The sequence below is a fragment of the Crocodylus porosus genome, unplaced genomic scaffold, assembly GCF_001723895.1.
Source record: "Crocodylus porosus isolate Cpor-Errol unplaced genomic scaffold, CroPor_comp1, whole genome shotgun sequence".
Classification (NCBI taxonomy): Eukaryota; Metazoa; Chordata; order Crocodylia; family Crocodylidae; genus Crocodylus; species Crocodylus porosus.
The window spans coordinates 105,494,807-105,517,790 of NW_017728886.1; positions in this window are offsets into that span (position 1 = coordinate 105,494,807).

The window sequence follows — 22,984 nt, forward strand, 5'->3', positions numbered from 1 at the left end:
TGGCATGAGGATGCCTCCCAGAACCTCCCCATTACCCATGGTTTGAGGGTTCACACCCCTCCCTTTGTTGGGGATGAGGTCTGCATAGATGCCCTTGCTAGTCTCTTGGGACAGCATACCATACGTTACGCAGGTCATGTTAACACAGTCCTGATGATTTATTTGAGCGATTCCACCCTAGTTAGCAGGGTGTGCACAGAGGGCCTGGACATTGCGGGCACACATTATTTTGTCATGCCCCTAGACACCCTAGCAGTGAGGGTGGTGATTTCTAATGTGCCCCCGCACGTGACCGATCGAGATCTAGCCAAGGTACTCAAGCCCTATGGGGTTCCTACGAGTCCTTTTCGCTGATTGACCATAGGGAGTAAAAACCTCAAACTGAGGCATGTCCTGTCTTTTTTAAGTCAGGTTTTCATGCTTTTTAGGGAGGGCCCACGGTCTCTCCCTCAGTCTTTGAGCCTCATGTTCAACAGGCAGAGGTATGTGATCTATTTTTCTTTTGGGGAGAGCACGTGTTTTTAGTGTGGGAGCTCTTCCCACCTAGCAGCTCAGTGCCCATGGGGGGGATTGGCCAAAACATCGGTAACTACAGCTGACAGATGACCCATCCATTTGTGGGATGCAGGCCCCATCCAGTGAGGCCAGGAGCCTTTCCTGACCTCCTTCTACCCCTGTTCCGTCTGAGGGGGCTGAAGTCTCTGGCGTGGGAGTGCTGTCCAGGAGAGGGGCTGGGACTAGGCCCCAACCCTTCCCCCCCACTCATTCTACCTACAGTGCCCACCCCCACCAGTACAGAGATGCCACCAGGAGGAGAGGCAGATGCTTCCGCTTCCCCCCTGCCTGCTCTGACCTCCCCGATTGAGGTGGGGGTGGTCGGTGATTGTGGCACCAAGGCCTCATCGGATGATGGGGTGCAGGCCTCCTGCAAGTTGCCCTCCACCACGGCTTTGTCTTAGGTGGCTGGCCCTGGAGAGTCAGGCCAGAAGCAGTCTGGCCCATCTTCTATGAAGGGTGGGCCATCTGCCACACACAAGAAGAAGAAGAACAGAGAGAAGAAAGTGAAAGGGACCCCTCAGGACTCCCCATCCCCACTGAGGCCTTCCTCGGCTGGTGCTGGGGATGCCCCAATGGAAAGCCAGGCCCTGCTCTGGCTGTCATGTCAATGAACCTGTTGACCAGGGATGAGGGCAGCTTGGAGGTGGGGGAGGAGAAGATGGGGTCATTAACCCCTCGCCTATTTCACAACTCTCAGAGACAGGTGGCAGAAAGATGTATGCACAATTTGTATCTTCTGGGGGTCTGACCCAGGGGGCAGCAGAGGATTCTGCTGACCTCTTAGTCATGTCCCAGGCCACTAGAATTAGACGAGGAGGCTTGTGACATGGAAATCCAGCTTTCTGAGTGTTGCAAGTGGCCTCGAGAGTGGGATGACCTCTCTCCCCCCAAGAAGGTGGGGCTTGCTCTTCCAGAGCCAGACCTTGACCTAGACGATTAGAAGAGGTTGATGGGTTTAGATATTGAGGGTGTAGATGCAGAGCTTCCAACCAGTGTGCAGCCTCGCCGCTCCTCTGTTGGAAGTGTGCAGCCCATGTTGTCAGACCCCCCCGGGTCGGTCCTGACTATGGGGGGCTCCTAACCTTTTTAAAACAGATGAAAGGACAAAAGAACATAGCGGCGCGCATCACCCAATGGTGCGCAGACCCTAAAGTTTTCATCAAGGCTGCCAGAACTGCAGCCAAGTTAATGCAGCAAGATCTGGGCACTAGGCAGATGGCTTATTGCCTTGAGAAGCTCGCCCAGTGGGTGAGAGATGAGTGGGGCCTGGCAGGGTCCTTGGAGTAGAGTAGGGCACGATAGACCTTTTCTCGACCTGTCTCTGCCTTTGCTCTGCTCTTGGGGACTTGCTCTTTTGTCTACATCTTCCTTGGTTTTCCTCTCCCATACCCAAACCCATGGCAGCCACAACCTTTGCTGCTTTTAACATCAATGGCTGTTGAGATCCAGTGAAACGGGAAGCCATCCTGGAGCTCCTGTGCCAGAAGCAACTGGCTGTCACCTTCCTCCAGGAGACACACTCCAACAGGCTTAACCAAGCGAGCCTGGTCCAGTGTGTCCAAGGAAAGACTTTTGACTTTTCAACTACTTTATTCAGGGGTTTGCGGTACAAAAAGTTGCCCCCTCCAGGGTCCAGGTACAATATACAAAGCAAAGACAAAGACAAAGAAATCACCATCAAACTAAGAACACCATGTCATTGCATTCATAACATCACACCGTGACAGACACCTGTGCTTTATTACACATGGTGCCTAACATACCATTATGTAGTCAGAAAACCCGGCCACATGGTCCTACAGACCAAAGCCCTCTATAAACAAATTATTCCTACCCTGGTCAATAAAATAGTACATATAACAAAACCTTCAACTGCTCACACTGAGAAAGCTGGATCTCCATCCAATCTAGTAGACTGAGATGTGACCAAGAGGTCAGCAGACTCCTCTGCTGCCCCCTGGGTCAGGCCTGCAGAAGAGAGGCATTCTGTATCATCTTTACTACCACCTGTCTTTGGAACCTAGGAGACAGCGAGGGGTTGATGACCCCCGCCATTACTTCCCTCACCTCCAAGTCATCCTTGTCCATGGTCACATGCAACAGGGTTGCTGGCATGACAGCTGGAGTGGGGTCAGGCTCTCCAGCAGGGCCCCACCCAGCACCAGCCAGGGAGGATCCCAGTGGGGATAGAGTGTCCTGAGAGCCCCCCTTCACCTTTCTCTCTGTTCTCCTTCTTCTTAGTGGCAGGTAGCTGACCCTTCATAGGCGATGGGCCAGAACATTCCTGACCTACCTCCCCGGGGCCACCTCAGTCACCTCAGACAAGGCCATGGTGCAGGGTGGCCAGGAAGAGGCCCAAGCCCCATCATCCAACAGGGCCTTGGAGCCACAGTCACTGTCCACCCCCAGCTGGGGCAGGCAGAGGGCAGGTAGAAGCATCAGCCCCTCCACCTGGTGGGGCCTCTGCACCATGGGGGGTGGGCACCCTAGGTGGAATAGGCAGAGGAGAGGGCTGGGCAGTAGTCCCAGCCCCTCCACTGGATGGTGCTCTTGTGCCGGAGACCCCAACTCCTTCAGATGGAACAGGAGTGAAAGGAGGTTGGGAAGAGCTCCCAGCCTTACTGGGCATGGCCTATGTCCCAGAAATGGATGTGCCATCCATCACAAACTTCCACCCATCGAGCGTGAGGTTCAAGGAGTGAGGCAGAGACTGATGGCCCTCCCTGAGGAGCATGAAAACCTGTCTTCAAAAGGACAGGATATGCTTCAGCTTCAGGTCCTTGCTTCCGATAGTCAGTCACTGAAAGAGACTCATAGGAACCCCATAGAATTTGAGTCCTTTGGCCAGCTCCCAGGTGGACACATGTGGGGGCATGTTAGAAATCAGTCTGGGTATCTAGGGGCATGATAAGATAGTGTACACCCACGATGTCCAGACCCTCCATGCACACCCTGTTGACCAGGGTGGAAGTGCTCAGGTAAATCACTGGGACAGTGTTAACACAACCCACAAAACATAGGTTACACTGTCCCAGGAGACAAGCTAGGGCACTTATGCAGACCTGAACCCCGACACAGGGAGGGGTGTGAACCCCTAAGGGGGAGGTCTTGAGAGGCATCCCCATGCCAGCCACTGGGTGCAGGAGAAGCCATTCCTGCTAGGACAGGGTTAATCCCAAAAGCTAAAACTAAGGGAATGAATAAAAAGTTGTGTATATTAACTATAGAAATAAGTGTCTGGGAATGTGGCCATAAAAAAATAAATGGGAGGGGGAAAGGGGTGGAGTGAAAAGGGTTGGGGGGGGTGTTATGAGGGTTAGGAAAAAAACAGAAACAGAAAAAAAGAAAAAAAAAACTGTGTGTGAGGGGATTAAGAGCACCCCTTGAAAGGCAAGATATAAAAAAAGGATAACTCCCTGCAACAAACAAGCAAAAAAGAGAAAGAAACAGTAAAGAAAAAAGCCATAAAGTAGCAACTCACAGACAAAAAAACCAGAAGTGAGGGGGCAGGGGACAGACAGCAGAGAAAAAGAAGAAAAAACACTGAAAATGCAAGAAAAGAATCAGAAAGGGAGATAAACAGAAGCAAGAGACTTTTAGACAGGTGGGAGTCAGAAAAAAAAAGAGATAGGAAGCCAGAGAGTCTTATGCACAGTTCCAAGCAAGCCTAGTCCAAAATGTCCAAAGCAGAAGGAAAAAATCCCTGATGCCCTGTCATGGAGTAGAACCCTTTTGGCTCAGGCCCCAGCACAGCAGCTTGTCCTCCTGACCCCACGACTCTTGATTACAAGACTAATTCTGGAGTTGTACAACCCCTCCACAAATCCAAGCTTCAATCTGTGTCTGAAGGTACAATATAGCCAACGCCTGGAGAAAGGGTCAGATCCAGAAAAGGATGTGTTTAAGTATGCCTAGTCCAGGATACAAAGGGCAGAATCCTATTTCATTTTACATAACTAAATGGCAGGCACACAGCTATGGAGTTCAGCACTTGTGCATAGTTTTAGGTTCCGCATCACCCTGTAATGTGATAAAATAGCCCTACATGTCTCATTGAACCAAAACAATGGATTTCATAGATTTCATAGACGTTTGGGCTGGAAGGGACCCCGGAGGATCATTGAGTCCAGCCCCCTGCCCCAGGGGCAGTAAGTCAGCAGGGATCATAGAATCCCAGCAAGATAAGCATCCAAATGTGTCTTGAAGGCGTTCAAAGTGGGTGCTTGAACCGCATCCGGTGGCAGTCTGTTCCAAACCTTGGGGGTTCAGACAGTGAAGAAGTTCTTTCTTACGTCCAGCCTGAATTGGTCACAGTGGAGTTTGTGACTGTTCAATCTTGTCATCCCTTGGGGGGCTGTGGTGAACAGACATTCCCCCAGAGCCATATGAGCACCCCGATAAACTTATAGGTGGCCACCAGATCACCCCTGAGCCTGCGCTTTTCCAGGCTGAAGTGTCCCATTGCTCTCAGCCTCTCATCATAAGGTCTGTTTTCCTGACCTCTGATCATGTGCATTGCTGTCCTCTGCATCCTCTCAAGCTTCTCCACATCCCTTTTGAATTGTGGAGCCCCAAACTGGATGCAGTGCTCCAGCTGCGGCCTCACCAAGGCCAAGTACAGCAGGAAAATGACGTCCCAGGATCTGCTCGAGAAGCATCTATGCATGCAAGCCAGCATTTTGCTCACTTTACTAACTGCAGCATCACACTGAAGGCTAATGTTCATCTTGTGGTCAACTATGACCCCCAAGTCCCTTTCATCTGTAGAACTAACCAGCGTAGCACTACCGAGCCTATAAGCATGCTGCAGGTTTTTCCTCCCAAGGTGGAGAACCTTGCATTTTTCAGTGTTGAACACCATCAGGTTCTCATCTGCCCATTTCATGAGTCTGTCCAGATCCGCCTGAATCACCTTCAGGTATGGATGCTTTACCCCAGAGTTTGGTGGTGTCAGCGAACTTGGTCAGTCCGCTTGCAACACCAATGTCCACATCATTGATGAAGATGTTAAACAGTATAGGCCCTAGGACAGAGCCTTGTGGGACCCCACTGGTCACAGAGCATCAAGAAGATTGGCTCCCATCAACCACTACCCTCTGGGTCCTAATGCAGAGCCATTTCCCGAGCCAGTGGATCGTGGTGACGTCAAGGCCGCAGTTAGCCAGTTTAGCCAAGAGGTGATCATGGGATACCAGATTGAAGGGTTTTTTTAAAGTCGAGGCATATGACGTCGATCTCTTCCCTCTTGTCCAGGTGATGGGTCACCTGGTCATAAAAGGAAATGAGATTGGTCAAGCAAGACCTACCCACAACTAATATATGCTGGGTATCCCTTCCCCGGGATAGAGGTCAGGCTGGTGGGCCTGTAGTTTGCCAGATCTATTTTCCTCCATTTCTTGAAGATAGGCACCACATTGGCCCTCTTTCAATCATCGGACACTTCACCAGAGTGCCAAGAGCTCTCAAAGATCTGTGCCAGGGGCTGAGCTATGATGCTAGCCAGATCCCTGAGTACCCTTGGGTGTAATGCATCAGGGCTAGCTGACTTGAAGGTATCCAGCCTGTCAAGGTGTTTCTTTATGAGGTGAGCTTCAATGGAGGGCAAGGAATCTCCCTCACCCAGGCCTCTCTGACCCATAGTGGGCAGGGCCATCCCATGGAACTGGTGAAAAACTGACATAAAGTACCCATTTAGCAAGTTCGCTTTTTCCTGGGTGTCAGTTGTCATTTGCCCCATCTGGTTTAGCAGTGGTCCAATGTTGCCCTTGCTTTTCCTTCAGCTCCCCACATATCTAAAAAAGGACTTTTTATTGTCCTTGATATTTGTAGCTAGCTGGAGTTCCATTGCAGCCTTGGCTTTCCTGATTTGCTCTCTGCAAGTCAAAGCTCTGTTTTTTGTTTGGGTATTTTTAGCTTACTAGTCTACAGCAGGGGTTGGAAACCTTTTCAGAGCAGCAAACCACAATAACGATATCAGTTTGAGGAGGGCAGGTGTTTTTAACTTGGCTGCCCTCACTGCCATCATTTCTCCCTGGCTCTGAATTTCCAACATTGCTTGTGCGACCTGGCTGCCATTGAACATTGCATAATTCCACTGCTCCCAAAATGGTCTCAATATCTAGGTTTCATGTGCCAGAAGAAATCACTTGGCAGGTTGAATCCACCCCGGGCACTTACCCATAGAGCAGGAACCTCAGGTTTCAGGTGCCCCTCAACCTCCTTCTTTTGATTGCTCAGTGAACCAGCTTCAGGAGGAGGGATAGAGAGGGCATGGGCAATTTGATCTTACAGTGCATTATGGTTTTACAGCACCTATAGTCTTACAGCACTTTTATTGGAGAGCAGGAGATGCAAGTTCAGATTCTCCTAGTTGCAGGGCCCTGAAGCCTGGATCTCCTGCTCCCTGGGTGTAAGTTTGAAAACCTGAAGTTATGCAGCTTTGAAACTATTATTTAGCCATGTTAAGTGAAATAGGATTCTGCCCAAACTGTCTCACTACGCACCTCCACCTAAACATTGTCCTGCTTAACTGTTGATAACCTTTGTGCCTAAGGAGCACAGTGCAGAATGACTTGTTTAGGGGTCTTGGATCTCTGTACAGCCAGTGATGGTGCCTCTTAGGAACACACTATGTCAATGAAGTTTGGTCAGTCAGAGGCTGGGGTATGCCTAAGTCGTCCATCTGAATTTCTTTTCAGTGTGTTCATGGGAACTAGGATGAAGTTTAAGGAATATTCCAACCTGAAATGGAGCCCTAATGAATTTAGGTACTTAATGAGATTTGTGGCTGCTGGTGCATTGCCATTTTAATCAATTTAAGAATTTAAACACCTAAATTCTAACAAGTCCAAATAAGAAAGCCATAAAAATCCTGTAAACACCTAATATTTCTTTCATTTCCTGCTCTCAGAACTGCTTAATATTATATTAGAATCATAGATAAAAATTAATTAATTGGTGCGGAAGGCCGTAATTGGGGTAGCAGCTCTGGGTGCTGAATTTGTGAGAATGGGGAGTGCAAAAATTAGCTCTCTGGCATTGTATGGCTGTATCTTCAATGAAGCTGTCCAGCTATGCTTCTGTTGGGAGCAGTCACTATCCTTCCCTGGGGATTACCCTCATCCCTTGTCTAAAGAGCCGTGTTTCCTTTTCATTGCTCTATGTGTGGCTTAATGGATCTTGTATTATTGTTCCTCAGTATATCAGGGTCTTCAACAGGAGGGAGGGCCCCTTCCTCACTCTCCAAAATACATGTAGCCTAGTTTATAAATTCATTGTTAGGACATGATCCCAATGGAGAGGGCAGGTGGGTTTGTACTCTGACAGTGGGACACCCAAATCATTGGGCAAGTGCTGTAACCACTGGGCTTTTATGAAAAATGTGGGCATCAGTTCTCCTTCTCCAATATGTTTTTTTGGGTTTTTTTGTTTCATTTTAAATGAGTGAGAGATCCAGTCATCCTTACTCAAAGGCGCTGGACACATGACACATCAAGACCCTGGAGCAGCAGGCTATGCTGGTGTCCAAGGCAGTGAAGGTGATGGAGGAGCACTGCTGGGTGCTGGAGACTCTCCTGGCCCTGATGGTTGCCTTCATGCTGCCCACTACCCTACCTTCAGCCACAACCTCACTTAGCCCCTGGCAGCCACTCACCACCCAGGAGCAAGTCCCCATTGTGGGCCTAGGCAGAGGTTCAGTGCCACCTCAATCATCCAGGAGCCCTCACCCCAGCCCCCAGCCCAGGTCCCCCACCACTCAGTGCCCCCCACCTGGGCCCAGTCCTGCCTCTTGCCCTGGTTCCACACAGGTATGGAGGAGGACCTGCTTCCAGTGGGACCAGGACTGTGGATAGGGAGGGAGGAGTTCTGTGGGGAGGGGAAGGGGGGGCTGGTTATATTGCTAGGGAGAGAGGGGGGTCTGTTTCTGTGACTGGAATAAAGTGGTTTTTGGAGAACTGTCCACAGTGAGCATGATACTGGGGGTGTGCAGTGACCCTGAGCTGCCATCCCACCTGCCAACTGGTGGCTCTCCCCCATGTGTAGCTGAAGGACCTTCAGATCCAGGAGAAAGAGGCTTTTTGTGAGAGTTTGCAACATTTCTGAGATAAGTTGCTGTGTACCAGAGGCTATCAGATCAGGGGTCATGCGCATGGGTGTCTATGGACCATGTTAAGTCAGGCAGCCTCAGGCCAAGCCCCCCAACCCACTCACTCCCCAGGTGCTAGTGAGCAGCTGGGTGCCTCCCCTGCCTCGTTCCCAGGCCAGGATAGGCCTGACTCCTGGCAGCACCTGCTGCCATGGCTCCAGAGCCATGCCCCCCCTCCTCCTGCATGCCAGTCTGTCTCCTGTGCTACTGCTAAGCCCATGGCTCCTGGGCTTGGGGGGCACAGGGATCCCAGATGACTGGGATGAAGAGCTGCAGGCATCACCACCCTCCCCACAGGGAACCTCTCTGGGGAGGCATCTCAGGGCCAGCCTCCCCTGCCTTCCTTGGCAGTGTTGTGCCCCAAGTGTGACCCTATTGTGAAGGTTCTGGGTGCAGCAGGAGGATCTTTCTGCGTGGACTGGGGGGTACTTGACCCACTATGCCCTGCTGCTGTTGAAGTTCATAGTGCCCTGGATGCAGTTGTGCACCTGGCACGGGGCCTTTAGCTTCAAAGATGTGGTAGGGAAGCCCACCCTGCCCTGCAACCTCCACCACTCCTTGGAGGGCTACCTGTGGCTGTCCTACATGTCCCTGTTCCCCACAGCTAAGAAATGACATCACTGCTGGCATTGATGCATTCTTCAACATGTGAGAGACTGGTGCCCATCTACCTGAGGGGCCACAGGCTGCTTAATGAAGATTTAAACTGTTTCCTGCCTCCTTGCATGCTGTGTGGGGAAAGCCTGGGGGCCATGGCAGTGCATCCATGCCAGGGAAGTGGCAAGAGCAAGGGCAGGGGCCAGGGAAGGATCTGGGAAGGGGAGGGCCCCTCCCCCCAGTGCAGGGCTTACAAAGTGCATAAGTCTTGTGTGCTTGGATGCTTGGGTTATTCCCAGCTGGTGGCAAGGATGCATGGCTCCTGGCAGTGTTCTGAGTCAGAGGAGTGCAGTGTGTACCTGCCTGGGCAGGGGCCTCCTCTGGAGAGAAGCTGAAGCTGTTGGTGGCTGGCAGTGCCATGACCAGCATGGCCATATGGGTAGGCCTGAGGATGCAGAGCTGGTGGGACAGGCATTGACCCAGGCTCCCAGAGCTGGTGGGTAATGTTGAAGGTGGGGAATTCAGTGGTATGGCTCTTGGTGGCCCGAGGGGTCCTCCCTCAGTGACACATCACCAAAGGTTCCAGGCCATAGTGGTTGCTCAGGTAGGCTGCTTGTGGTCAAATACAAAACACGGCTGCACCCAGGGTCCCAGGACATGATAACATCATCCAGGTTCATCATAAAGAGTATCGACTTATGGGCAGTTGCCAACCAGTGGTTGTGGTCAGTGATGGTGACCCACTGTGCCTGCAAAGCCTTGACCTTTATACAGCACTGGCACACCAACTGGTTGTGCCCACACTCCTGCAAATGGCCTGACAGCCCCTCACAAATGCGGGTGTTAGAGCACGCACCCTACACAAACTGGGTGAACACCTGAGCCTAGCCCCACAGTGATATCAGGTTTGCAGTCTCCTCCTGGCAGAAGCTGGGAGTCTCCTCCTGGGAGGCAGTGTGTGGCATCAGGGAGGATGCCAGTGTGGCTACCATAATTCCTTGCTGGACCACCACACAGCAGTCCTGGTGTTGCCAGGCCTGGGCAGCTGCCTGCAGTGCTCAGCAAAGGGGCATTGTGTGCAGCTGGCAGGCATATGGCAAGGCATTGCCAGGCAGCAGGTGCAGGGTCCAGACAGGCTGCTGTGGGTTGTCTGTGGCCAACTGGAGCTAGCTCTGGTGGCCCTGGCCCTGATGGCCAGAAATGGATGGCCCTGGGTGATGCCAGGTTTAGCATGGCAGGTGCCTGAAGCACTCTGAAGAGCTGGACAATGTGGCCCTGGCAGCTGCGTATCACTGTGGTGCCAGGGAGCAGCGCTAGGGTGTGGGTAGGCTGCTGAAGTTGCCCTGGGGCCTGTGCTGGGGCATATGGTGGCCAGCAGTGGCCACAAGCTGCCAGCATGTGCCCCTGGGCCTCAGCAACCCTGTGCACTTTTAAGGGCCTGGGGCTGGAGCAGGCATGGAGCTGGCCGAGCCCTGGGGCAGGAGAGGCTCCTAGCCCTAGGGCTCTGTGGCTAGCCTGAAGTAGGCCACCTAGTGGTGAGGTTACCTGGGAGTCAGCATCTATATGTACATTAATGTGCAGTTAACTACTCGTGAGTAAATTTGCTACTTGCATTTGCAGGTAGCAAATTTACTCATAAGTAGAGCAGTTTACTGTGCAGTAAGTGTCTGCACATGTAGACATGGATACTTACTGCACAATAAACTGTTCTACTGTGCAGTAAAGCATCTTATGTAGATGCACCCACTGAGAACCAAACTTTTTTACGGACACCAGTTTTACTGATATATGTTTATACAATGTAAATTTAATGCTTCTACCAGGCCCTGGACAGCAGTTATATGGGTTGAGTTCAGATTTATGGGTTTAATACTAACATAATAAAAAAGTATGGCTGTCAGTAAAAACTTTGCACAATATCAATAAAAAGAAAAATCTTGGGTTGGTAACTCTGCTTGACTGCTGTAATAGTTTTATACCATGCTGCCTAGTCCCAAGTGGTCCCCTATTAACCCCTACCTTGATAACCCTGGCTACACCCCACACCATGATACTCCAGCCAACTACATTTAACTTTTCCCCCCACCCTGCAGCTTCATCCCAGACCTGCAGCTCTATCCTGCCTGGCCAGGGGCTGTGTAGGCCTACATACCATTGTGGTGAGCATCAAGCAGCTGTTATAGATAGGCAACAGACGCAAAATGTAGTTGCAGCCTATGGCTGGGGCAGGAGGCAGGAAGGGTGTGACATACAGTTCCCTGCAAGATACCAATCTGTGCTCCTGCTTAGACACCAGGTGGTGCTGCTCTGCTCAATCTGTCCATTGATACTTCAATCTAGCCTCATTCTAAAGGGATGTACTCAAATTGTGCAGCCTGGGGCCATATGTCATGGGCTTGCTGTGGCCCAGGCTCAAATTTCACGTGCAGATTGTGGCCACACCTTCTATGCCTCTAATTGGCTGGGGTGGCCAGCAGACACATGGGCTGCCACTACTGCTGCCCCTTGGCTGGATCCCCCTGTCCCCCTCTGCCCTGGCCTGGCTTTGCTCCCATCAGCCCAGCTCTTTTCTCCCCACCACAGCCCAGCCATGCTGCCCCTGGCTTAGCCCAACTCCCCCCTGCCCCCTTCTCTCATCTTCCACAGCACCCACTTACTAGAGAAAAAAAAAGCAGGGCTGTGCTTTTCCTTATCTGCCCAGTCTGCAGGGCTGAGAGGCTGCATGACGGCAGCATTCTCACACAATTAGCAGCCAGGTGTAGAGGCAACAGCCATCTTAACGGTTGCACGGGGGGTGGGGGGAGAAAAGCCATTTATTTCTACACAGATCCCCACTTTTTTGTGGAGCTCCTTTTTCCTTGGATTTCTCAGATTTTTGCAGGAAATGCCTGATTTAATATTTTCCATGAAAATTATGAAATCACAATTTCAGGACATCCCTAGCTATAACAGATCTTCAAATAAGCTCAGTGTTTCTTAGTTTTTTTATGGATGGTTTCATTTTTTAACAGAGTTCACAGACAGGCTTTTTTAGCTCAGTTTTTGTTATGGACTATTCATAAATTTATGGAGATTTGGCAACCCTGTAGCAGGAGATCAGCACAGTTCATTTTCTAGCATTTGAGGGAAGTATAATTCCTTTCTCAGAACATGCTTAGAAAACATATTTTCATTTTATTTCTCATCTTCATTGGGATTTTTTATCAAAACTCTTTTATCAAGGTAAATTAAAAATAAATGACTACAAACTGGAGCTAGTGGGTCATGATTCATGTCAATCTTTTGCTTAATATTGTCCACAGTTTATTTTTACTATCTTTTTTGTGTTATGGCTTCAGTTTGCAATTTCCACCAATCATGTTCATTATTTAAATGAGATAAACAGACTATTGTCAGGGAACGTGAACCTAGTGACATTATTATTCTGACCTAGTGTAAATATCATGACCTGTCTTGGAACTCTTGAAGTAAACGAAAGGGTTCAGGCAGTCAAGGTGACAACAGACCTGTCTATAAATCAAGCATTTAGACATTACGATAAGTTTTATTAAAGAGCAAAAGGATTTCTTGACATTATGCCTTGTATACAGGAGTCAGTAAATGTAAATGTAACCATTTTTTAAAAGATAAAAGTGTTTAGGTTTATGGGAAGAAAGAAAAATACTGCTTTTGCTACATTCTATGTTTTTATTTCTAATTTTTTGTGTTGACTGTAGGATTGCTGAAAGATCAGAGATGGATGATACACACTGAGTCCCTCTCATTCTAAAAGACAGCAGGATCCTTGGATGATGAACGTAGCCGCTGGTACAGCTCAGTGGCTTAATTAACTCAATACACTAACCATTTTTATTTGACGTGTGATTATTTTATGCTTCAGAAAGGCTCCATTATATCTGGATTTGTAATTCAACAAAGTGAGTTCTCAGGAAACCTTTGAGGAAATATATCTACATTGTTCCTACTGTATTTTCTCAAGTTCAAAATTAGATACTCCAATAGTATGAGAGTATGGATTGTGGGAGTTAAAATGTTCTGTTATATGTACTGATAGATATACAGTTGTCAGCACACAGTTGTAAATGTAATTCATGGTTTTATACATGTACAATCAAGTAGTACATAAAGTGGCTTACAGGTTTTTTCAAAATAATTTAATTTCCTTACAAAAACATACAAGTCAACTCCCAAAACATTAGACTATTAGAAAAAATAATATTCCTTATAAACACATAGAAAACGTATTTAATAAAGTGTTGAAAAATGTCAGCTATTTAATAACGTATTTTTGCATATAGACTTTTAATTTATCAAATATTAAATAATACACATAGTAAATATTAGACCAACAGAAAATAGTTTTCTTAGTCATCACACTGTAGCACTTAGTTTCTGGTTACATGAATTATAAGCACTGATATATGATCTGCCTGGGCTTTCACCTTGTGGTAAATATCAAAAACTCATTTTCTGAGTCTTGCTTTGTTAATTCTCTTTCCATTGACATGTGCTTCATGTAATTTTGTGTACATGTTTCTGTCTACTCCATGGACAGAATTCTGTTTCACCAAGTGGATGATCAAAGTGCAGCCAGCAACTAACTCTGAGTTACCCTACAAACGTGTGAGAACAAATCTATTACTTATTATATAGTGCATTCATTATAGGAATGTGATCACCCTCTGGAGATATGCAGACATCTCCCTGGCCGTGTCCAGATGAGTGTGGACATTTGGTTCCCCATGGACAAGTAGCAGCAGTGCACCTTGCACCGCAGCTACCTGTCCCCAGGGAATGCCTATGCCACATGCACTTTCATGAGCAGCAAGTTACCCCAAGGGTGGTAGGGGAGGCTGGAGCCATTACTATGCTGGTCCCAACAGCCTTACCTGGGGTCCTGGGGGCCTGCCAGGGCTGCAGTTGTGGTGATCCTGCCATGTGGAGCTGGGCCGGCAGCCAAAGCATGGATCTGGGTGGCCCAGTTCTGCCTTTCAGCCATGTGCATTACCCGTGCATGAGTTGCTCCAGGTTTTTTCTGCACAGTTTGTTTTGACTCCTGGATATCCAGGAGTAAAAAAAAAAACCACAGGAAAAAAAACTGAGCAGTGCGCACACAAGCAGCATGCTTGTGCAGTGCAAAGAATGCCTGACTGTGAGGTATGTGGCACTGTGGACATGTCTGTGGTGCCACATACCACATGGCCATGCTCATCTGGACACACCCCCTATGCCTATAACAGTGGTATTTATGCGCTTAGAGAGGTAACAGAATCACTTGTACTTGTGAGTCAGTAACTCAGTACTGGTCACAAATTATACTATAGGGGCAGGCATATGCACTTGCAGCAGCTTAAATAGCAGTGGCACAAATTTGTGCTGGAGATTTGTGCCTCAGCACATCTGCCTGAACATGCAGTTTAGTGTGGGGCAAGTTAGACCACTTGGAGCAAACTGACCCTGCCCAGTTCCTCCCAGATCTGCAGCTGGGGGAGCTAAAGGCTGGGGACAGTGCCTGTGCTGGCTCCAGCAGTATAAAAAGGTACCTTGGTGAGCAGCTCAGGGCTACTTGCTCTCAGGAGCTTCTGAAGCCCAGCCAGTTGACGTATGGGGACACTAGCCCCCCATGCCAGCTGGACTGCTGCAGTAGTCTTGACCTAGAGTGGCACCTGCACCCTATACCAACTGCAGCAGCCTGGCATAGGGGACTGCTGCCTGGCTGTGGCCTGCTGCCACCTGCAACAGCATCCACCCTCTTGGACATGCAACCCCATGGCTGCACACCTGCTAGACCCAGACAGGGACCACACAGCAGCCTGGGCTGTGGCATGGGTACTGCAGCAGAGCTGTCTGCACCTCTGGGCCAGCTGCCAGTGAGTTGTGGCTACACAGTTGGCCTTTATGCAGTGCTGCTGCCAGGTGTGTCCCTGCCCTGCCATCTAGGCAGCTATCACCCGGAAGATGTGCTGAGTGTAGTGGCCTACTTTGAACTGTCAAAGCATGTCCTCCTGGACCCAAATGGCCAAGAGGTCAGAAACCTCATTTGTCCTCCAGCTGGATCCCCAGTGCTGGCACTGGGCAAGATACTCTGCCTGGGTCCTGACACTTGCTTCACTAGCAGGAATCCTGGTGTTCTCTGTTTAAAAATTGCAAATTCTCTGATAAAAAAAATCCCCAACTCACTCTTTAAAATACCCAAAACTCCATTTTCTTCCACAATTAAAACAAAACACCACACTATGTGTGTGTGTGTGTGTGTGTGTGTGTGTGTGTATAGAGAGAGAGAGAGAGAGAGAGAGAGAGAGAGAGAGAGGAAGAAGTGGGTTGAGATCAGTTGGGTAATGTTTTATTAATATATTTATAATTTTAAAGCAATTTGGAAGTCTACCCATGCTTCTATCATCATAATAAAATACATTCTAAATGTCTGTATACTTTAGTGTTTGCCTTTGATTTTTTTATCATAGAAAAATCAGAGTTTCCCCTGACCCCTTCGCCAACCAGGATATGCAGACAGCTGCCCTTGCAGCCACAGCTCCTGCCAGCAGGTCTCATCCTGTCTGGCAGCTGGGCATGCAGAGTCTAAAATGTGGGGTGGGACGTAGGGTTTGCAGGAGGAGGGTGTTGGGAAGGGGTGTGATGGGTGTGGGTTGTGGGGGGTTGTGGGGTGTGGAGAATGGGGGATATGGGGTGTGGTGTGGGAGATGTGGGGTGTGTGGGAGTGTGTGGGGGATGTGGGGTGTGTGTGGGTGTGGATGAGTGCAATGGGATGTGGGGGGCTGTGGAGTGTGTAAATAGGTGTGGGGTTTACTGGGGGTTTGAGGGGGGTTGCCACTCACCTGCCCCACTGCCCCCTGTGGCTTACAGTCCTTAGTGCTGACAGCAACAGCCAGCACTGCTGTGCCTGCTGCAGTACAGCCCCACAAGGTGTAGTACTGTCTGACCTGCAGTCTGTACATGGCAAATGGGTCCAGCCTACCCTGGCCTGCCCCACTAGCCCAGTTGGTGGCAGAAGCCATCCCAGTTCTGTCCAAAGGCATGGTACTGGGACAGGCCAGGCTGGGCTGGGTCAGGCTGGGTCTTTTCCTCATGTACTGGCAGTGGGTAAGGGGGCACTGTGCCCTGTGGGGCTGTGCTGCAGTGGGCATGGCCTGACTGGCTGCTGCTGCCAGCACCAGTGACTGTGCACCACAGGGGGTGGGGGATGGGCACATGGCGGCTCCCCTCAAAATCCCGCCAGAAACCCTACATCCACAACTCCCCCACAAACTCCATATACCCAGTCACTAACCCCACAAATCCTCCCATAACCTCCCACATACCCCACAACCTCCCTAGTTCCCTAGCCCCCACCTACCCCATATGCACAACATGTCCATGAAACCTCACAGTCCCCCCCAACCTCACACTTAGCAGGGACAGGGCCCAGGCCCAGGTCATGCTTCAGCCTTCTTCTCTCTGGAGGACTCAGCTTCTGGTTGCCTCAGGGTTCACTGCAGGAGCATCCCCTGCACCACTTTTCTTTCCATGAGTTTTATTTTTTTATACCTGGATTTCCAGGTGTCAAATTTAGAGCCTGAGCTGCAAATATGCAGTGTGGGGAATACTTTTTTGTTCCCGGTGTGCCTCTTGTGGCATCTCAAACTGGTTTGAGATATTGTAACAGGCACGTGCACGCTCATCTGGGCATGCCCTACTTGTCTACTAGGTGAAACAGAATTTTCTCCCATGTTTCAGATTAAATATTCCCTCTAATTTGTCTTCCCAATCTTTGTTCTATGATTAACTTCTACCTTTAAACTGAGTTTTTAATCTTGTAAATACAAAGTAATTAAATCATATTAGATATTAGTAATAATAATGATATCAACATTGATGTCAACATTATTATTATATTAGGTAATAAACCAAAAGAATAAATAAACAATAACATTCAGGCCAATATACCAGCAGAAATAAAAAAGTTAAAAGGTTTTGGTCCCTTAATATTCTTTAGTTACATTGGTATCTTCCTTTGGTTCAACTCTTCTCTCAGTGGATTTAATTGAAAACACAGTTTGTGGTCTTGTGTCTGTAAGGGCTTCAGAATTATTGAAGAGTGCACAAAAGATATCCTGTGTCAATTTGGGACAAAAAAAAAATCCAGGAATGAATCCCAAGCCTCAAACACTACAAATATTTATCCATCTAGAATTACAAATGCCTGAGTCAAACTTTATTGCTTCTCATTTGTGAATTTCTCATTTTTAGCCTTTGTGCTAAAATGCAGATGGGAATGGAGAGGAAGAATGGTATGAAAACTTTTTTCCCAGTGCAGGTGCCTGCCCATGACTTTGCCTTTCTCAAAATCCTGCAATTCTAAAAAGCACAAAATAATTCCCACCAGTTCTCTGTGCATCAGAATAAGAGTAGGTTGAACCTGAGGAAACATGGTGAGTGAGCACATTTCCACCTTATGTTTTTCTCCTTTCAGTGAGGTTAGTTATATTTCTCCAATGTGTACTGCACAGTGGGCCTATTTGCCAATTTTCATATCTTCTCGTGTGAGCTTCCAGACGCTAGTGCTTTCTCAGGACCCAGAGCTATGGAACCAAAGCAGAACGAGTTTCCCCACAGGTCTGACCTGCAGTGGGGCAGATTTCAGAAATCTAAGCTTTTCTTACAGATGTTGTTTGGTCAGTCAATTTTGTCACTTCATGAAACTTCATTAGGAGCTTTCCTAAAGGCTATGCCTTGCTGTTGTGAACTTGCTCACAATTTTGCCATGTCACTGTGACTTTATCACACAACAGAACTGTGAAGTTCAGCAGGAACTTCCAGAGAAAGACCTGCACTGAAAACTTTTCAGGAAAAATCAGCCTTTTGCATCATTAGAGTTTGACAAAGAGCTATTGCTGGAATAATAAGCTCAACTAATATCCCAATGAACATTCCCACCTCTCTATATTAAACAACAATTTACTATATTCAGCTGTGTCTGAATCTTGTGTAGGTCTGGCCTCTCCATTTCTAATAAAGGATACCTGTTTTGCCATGGTGAAATGGCCTGTATGTCTATATCATCTCCCACAATATCTCTTTTCTACACCATCATCACTAAATATTTTCTCACCTGAACAATATTGCTGACAACACAAATATGTTCTTTAATTCAAGGGCATTTACTTGTCTTTTCTTGAATTTGAGCCCATGCATCTCTGCTCTGTACTCCATCTATGTTCACTGCTTTATGAAGGTGGTGGAAGGCCGGGGCTAATGGTGCTTAGCCCCCCAAACTGGGCTGGCCACAGCAGTTTCAGTGTCACTGCCCAGCACCCCTGCTATGCACGCACCCCTCTACCACCGTGCGCACCTCACCAGTGCATGCCAGCCCCAGAATGGTCCTGTGGGAGGGATGGGTAGGGTCAGGTGGGCACTTTCCGCACTGCCCAGTCCCCCCAAAAATATGTTCTAGTGCTGCTTATGCTGCCTTTACTTGCTTCCTCTCCTGTATGTCTGGTGTCAATGATTGGAAAAATAGTATCCAGAGTAATACTCTTCAAAGCTTCCTCACTTCGGCCCTAAAGAGATTCAGATATTTTGGACTGGGCACTATTTTGCACTATTTCTGTGCTGACTGATCTGATCTGATCAAATGGGATTGAATCAGCTACCCCAAAACACATCAGCAGTATCCTGTGACTTCTCTTATGTGATCTGTTCCGACAATTTATGCCTGCAGTGGAAATCTACCACAATCCAGATTCTGATAAATGCCTTAGTTGTCCAGTTAGAAAAAAAAATGTTTGCACAAAGCCAACCATTCATTGATATACACACCAAGTCAAGCCAAGCCAAGTCAGTCCCAAAGCCTCACCAAGTGTAGGGCACCTTTGATGTAGCAATAACTTTCCTCCACTCTTCCCAGTCTTTTGCAACCCTTGTATAATCAGTAAGTTTTAATTCTATCCAGTCCTTGATGTTGGTGGTCCACCTTGTCCTAGGTCATTGTCTTCTTCATCTATCCACAGCACCTTGCAAAATGGTCTTGGTAAGGGTGCTGGGCCTTCTTGTTACATGTCCAAACTACTGCATCTTTTTTCTTCCTATGATTTCAAATAAGGGTTCACATTTGCTGGCTTGTCTGATTTCATCTTTCACAGATTTGTTTGTTCTGTGTGCAGCGTAGGGTATACATAGAAACCTTCTGAAGCTCCACATTGCAAAGGTCTCAATTTGCTTTTCCAGTGCTCTAGTGAGTGTCCAGTTCTCACAGCCATACAGAGTTGTTGAAATGACAACAGAATGTAGTAGGTGGTGTTTCGTTTTCATTGAGATGCTGCTGCTAGTCCGAATTTTCTTTAGCTTTGCTAGTTGTCCAGTGGCAATAGGTATTCCTGTTTTTACTTTTTCTAATGTAGCATCTCCTGTGATCATTGCTTCAAGGTATTTAAAGTGTGTTACTTTCTAGCTTCTCATTACTATCTATGCTAGTTTAAAAACTCAGATTGATACACTTAAACAAAAATACTGAATTAGTCTGAATTTGATGGTTCTTCAAAAAGTTGTGATGGCTAGAATTAAACTGGGTTTGTCTATTGTCTGATTCAATCCCTGATACTTATGAAACATGTTGGCAAGACTCCCTCTCTCTTTCTGTCTCTGTATGTGTGTATATATACATATTTATACATACACACACTTGTGTAGGAGTTCCTTGGAAATCAAAATGAATGGTAGACACCCAGGAAAAAACAAATATGGAAAATTGATATGTAGCTTCCTGGAATTCATTGCTATTGTATGAATAACCTTTGTGTTACAACAATATTCCTCTAGAAGTGTGTCTCCTAAGATATTACAAATGGAATGCAAAATTTGGGAAGGCTTAAGAGAACAATAAACAGAGAATACTGATACCTGGAAGAAGAAGAAATTGCAACTCATTAAAAAAAAAAGAAATCAGTGCTTGTCGATTTGCCTGTCCATAACTAAACCACTAGTCAAGATGTTCGGTGCTGGTTCTGGAAATTGTTTCTGAGTCTGCAAGTGCTTTTTTAGCGCTGAAGCCAGTGTGATAAAGTGCTGCTCTTTCACCAGAAAGAATGTTTGCTTACTATTTCATCATCCCCTGGAGGCACAGAGAAAGAAAATAAGCACATCAGTTGTCATTATGACAGGATAAAAATGGAGCCATCATATTTCAATAACACAATGCAATGAGCAGCCCCATCGAGTGATGAATTATGGACTCTCTCTTTCACACTCAACTATAAGTTAATATTATCTCCCCAGGATAATTAGACTGAAGTTCAATTACTGACCCTGAATTACCGTGTGGGCCACACCATGGGTTTTGACACAGCTTTTTACACATTTATCTTTTCACCTAATGCGCTAAATCTGCATCAGAGTGGTGATTAATCTTCCTGGGACCCATCTCGCTCACACTATTCTTCTTGCATGGATTGGCTGGTCCCTGGAGTCCCCTTGAGCATAATATGAGGAGGTCTTTTACACTGTATTTTTCTACCAATTTATGTCCTTTGTGTACAGCAGTTGTGGTCACTTCTGAAGTCTGCCCAAAACATCTGATCCAAAAAAACCATCTTTCCTCACCCACCAACCACAGGTCAGGTAATTGAGTCAGTACTGCAAAATGTGCCTATGAAAATCTGGTTGAAGCAGATAGCCTTTTTTATTCCATGAACAAACGTGAAACAAGAGAGGCTCCCAAACCCCCTGTAAGACTTTTGAGGTACTTTCCTGAAATGCCTGTTATGTCTTTCATTGAGAAAGAACAGATTTCGTGTCTCCTAGTCTGCTTCCTCTGTAGCCTCTTGCTTTTTTTGTCCCCTCTATTTGACTTTTAGGCAAAGCTGTTTGGTGAATGGCATGGTACTACACGATAAATAGCCCCAAAGAAATCAATGGGATTATCCCAGGAGAAATGTACTGTTCAATGCAAGCAAAGATCACAAAACCTGGACCTCAATAATCAAGCTGCATGAGAAGTTAGGAAGTGACTTGGATTGCACATAGGATGAAAAGGGTAAAAAGGAAGGTCACCCCATTTTATATCAGTGGATAAGAGACCCGAATTTTGCATGTGACATGCAGGAGTAAGTGTGCTTTCTCTTTTTCATAAAGCATTAGTGGGAGATGGGAATAAAGCCGAGAAGGGCCAATGCAATGGCATTCTGGCAAACACAGGTACCCATAATCAATTGGGGTTATCCCAGCAGCAAAATTATTCTACCTCAATGCAGGAAAGAAGCAAAGAGCTATAATTTAAACGGGGCATCTCTAAACCCAGTTCCTCCTAAGATTTCTCCTACGGCATGGCAGGTTACATACCAGCCTTACCTCAAGTTATGTTGTACCTAGACAGAAAATAAAATGCTGTCCCTCACAGAATTGAATGGCAAAATATCAGTAGAGACGACACGATTTCTGCTGAACTCCAGCCCTCAACCAGGTTGATTTATCCAATTTTGAAGGTTATGAATAAAGTTTAAGTAATCATGTTTAAGTATTCAAGTCTTTGGCTTGTTTGAATTCCTTGTTTAGCTTTAGCTAAACAAAGCCATTATTATAGAAAGAATGTAGTAATAGACTTTAAATACATTTTTCATACTTAAAAAAGGTTTAGGTTTGATTTATGTTCAGCAGAGGACATTATTTACAATTTAATTTTTCATTTTAAAATATTTCTGAAGTGTTTCCCTGGCTCTCATGTGACTTCTGAAGGTTGTTATTCTGAATAAAATTGTTTAACTAAGTAGCAATGCATGTCAACAGAGGTACTCCTCCATGACAAGTAGAGAGCTTCTGGAAAGACTTAAGACCAAAGTATGAGAGAGAGGGAGATGGGAGTAAAGGCTGGACAAAATTTTCTCAGCCAAGACTGTAACCAGGTCAATACAACAGCAACAACAAAACTAGCTAAAATTTGAACACCCCCTCATCAAATCTTTTTGCTGTCGTTGGATTTTAATATTTCCTTGGATCACTTACTTGTATTCCCTTCCTATCATTGTTGCTGTATTAAAAGTCTTTAAAACAAGTAGATGTTAAAGAGGGTCATCTGGACTGGTTTATCAGACTTTATGCCTGATTGCCTGCCTATAATGGAATCAGCAGAACCTGATACTGTTAAAATGTTATAGTGATGGAACTTGTTGGGATGCTGGTATTGATGACAGTCACCAGTATAATACATTTCATACTTCAGGTTTATTTGTTTCCAAAATCAAAGCAAAACTCTGCTATGGTACATCCAAAATGGGGTAATAAGAGCAGCCAAAAAGTGTTTTGAAACTGAAGTGAACTAAGGATTGTGAGTTTCACACAGATATAAGGGTGAATAGGGATTTCACAGTGGGTCAGACACCTGGGGAGATAAGGCAGGGGGAAAGATGTCTGCTGCTGATCCCAGAGGAGCTCAGCTCCCTGTGCAGCTGAAGCAGGGCAGGAGGGGCTCTGGAACTGCCCCTGCTCCCGGGTCAGCTGGGGACAGTGGCAGCACCAGATGGGGGAGAGACAAATGGGTGTATGGAGGAGGAAGGAGCAATGTCCAGGGTAGGAGAATTCTTACCTACTTTGAGTACTTTAAAAAGTCCCTGGCAGCTGCCCCAACAGCGTGGTCCAAAAGGTGGCTGCAACCATGCCACCAGACTCGCCAGATATTGAGCACAGATCAGTCTA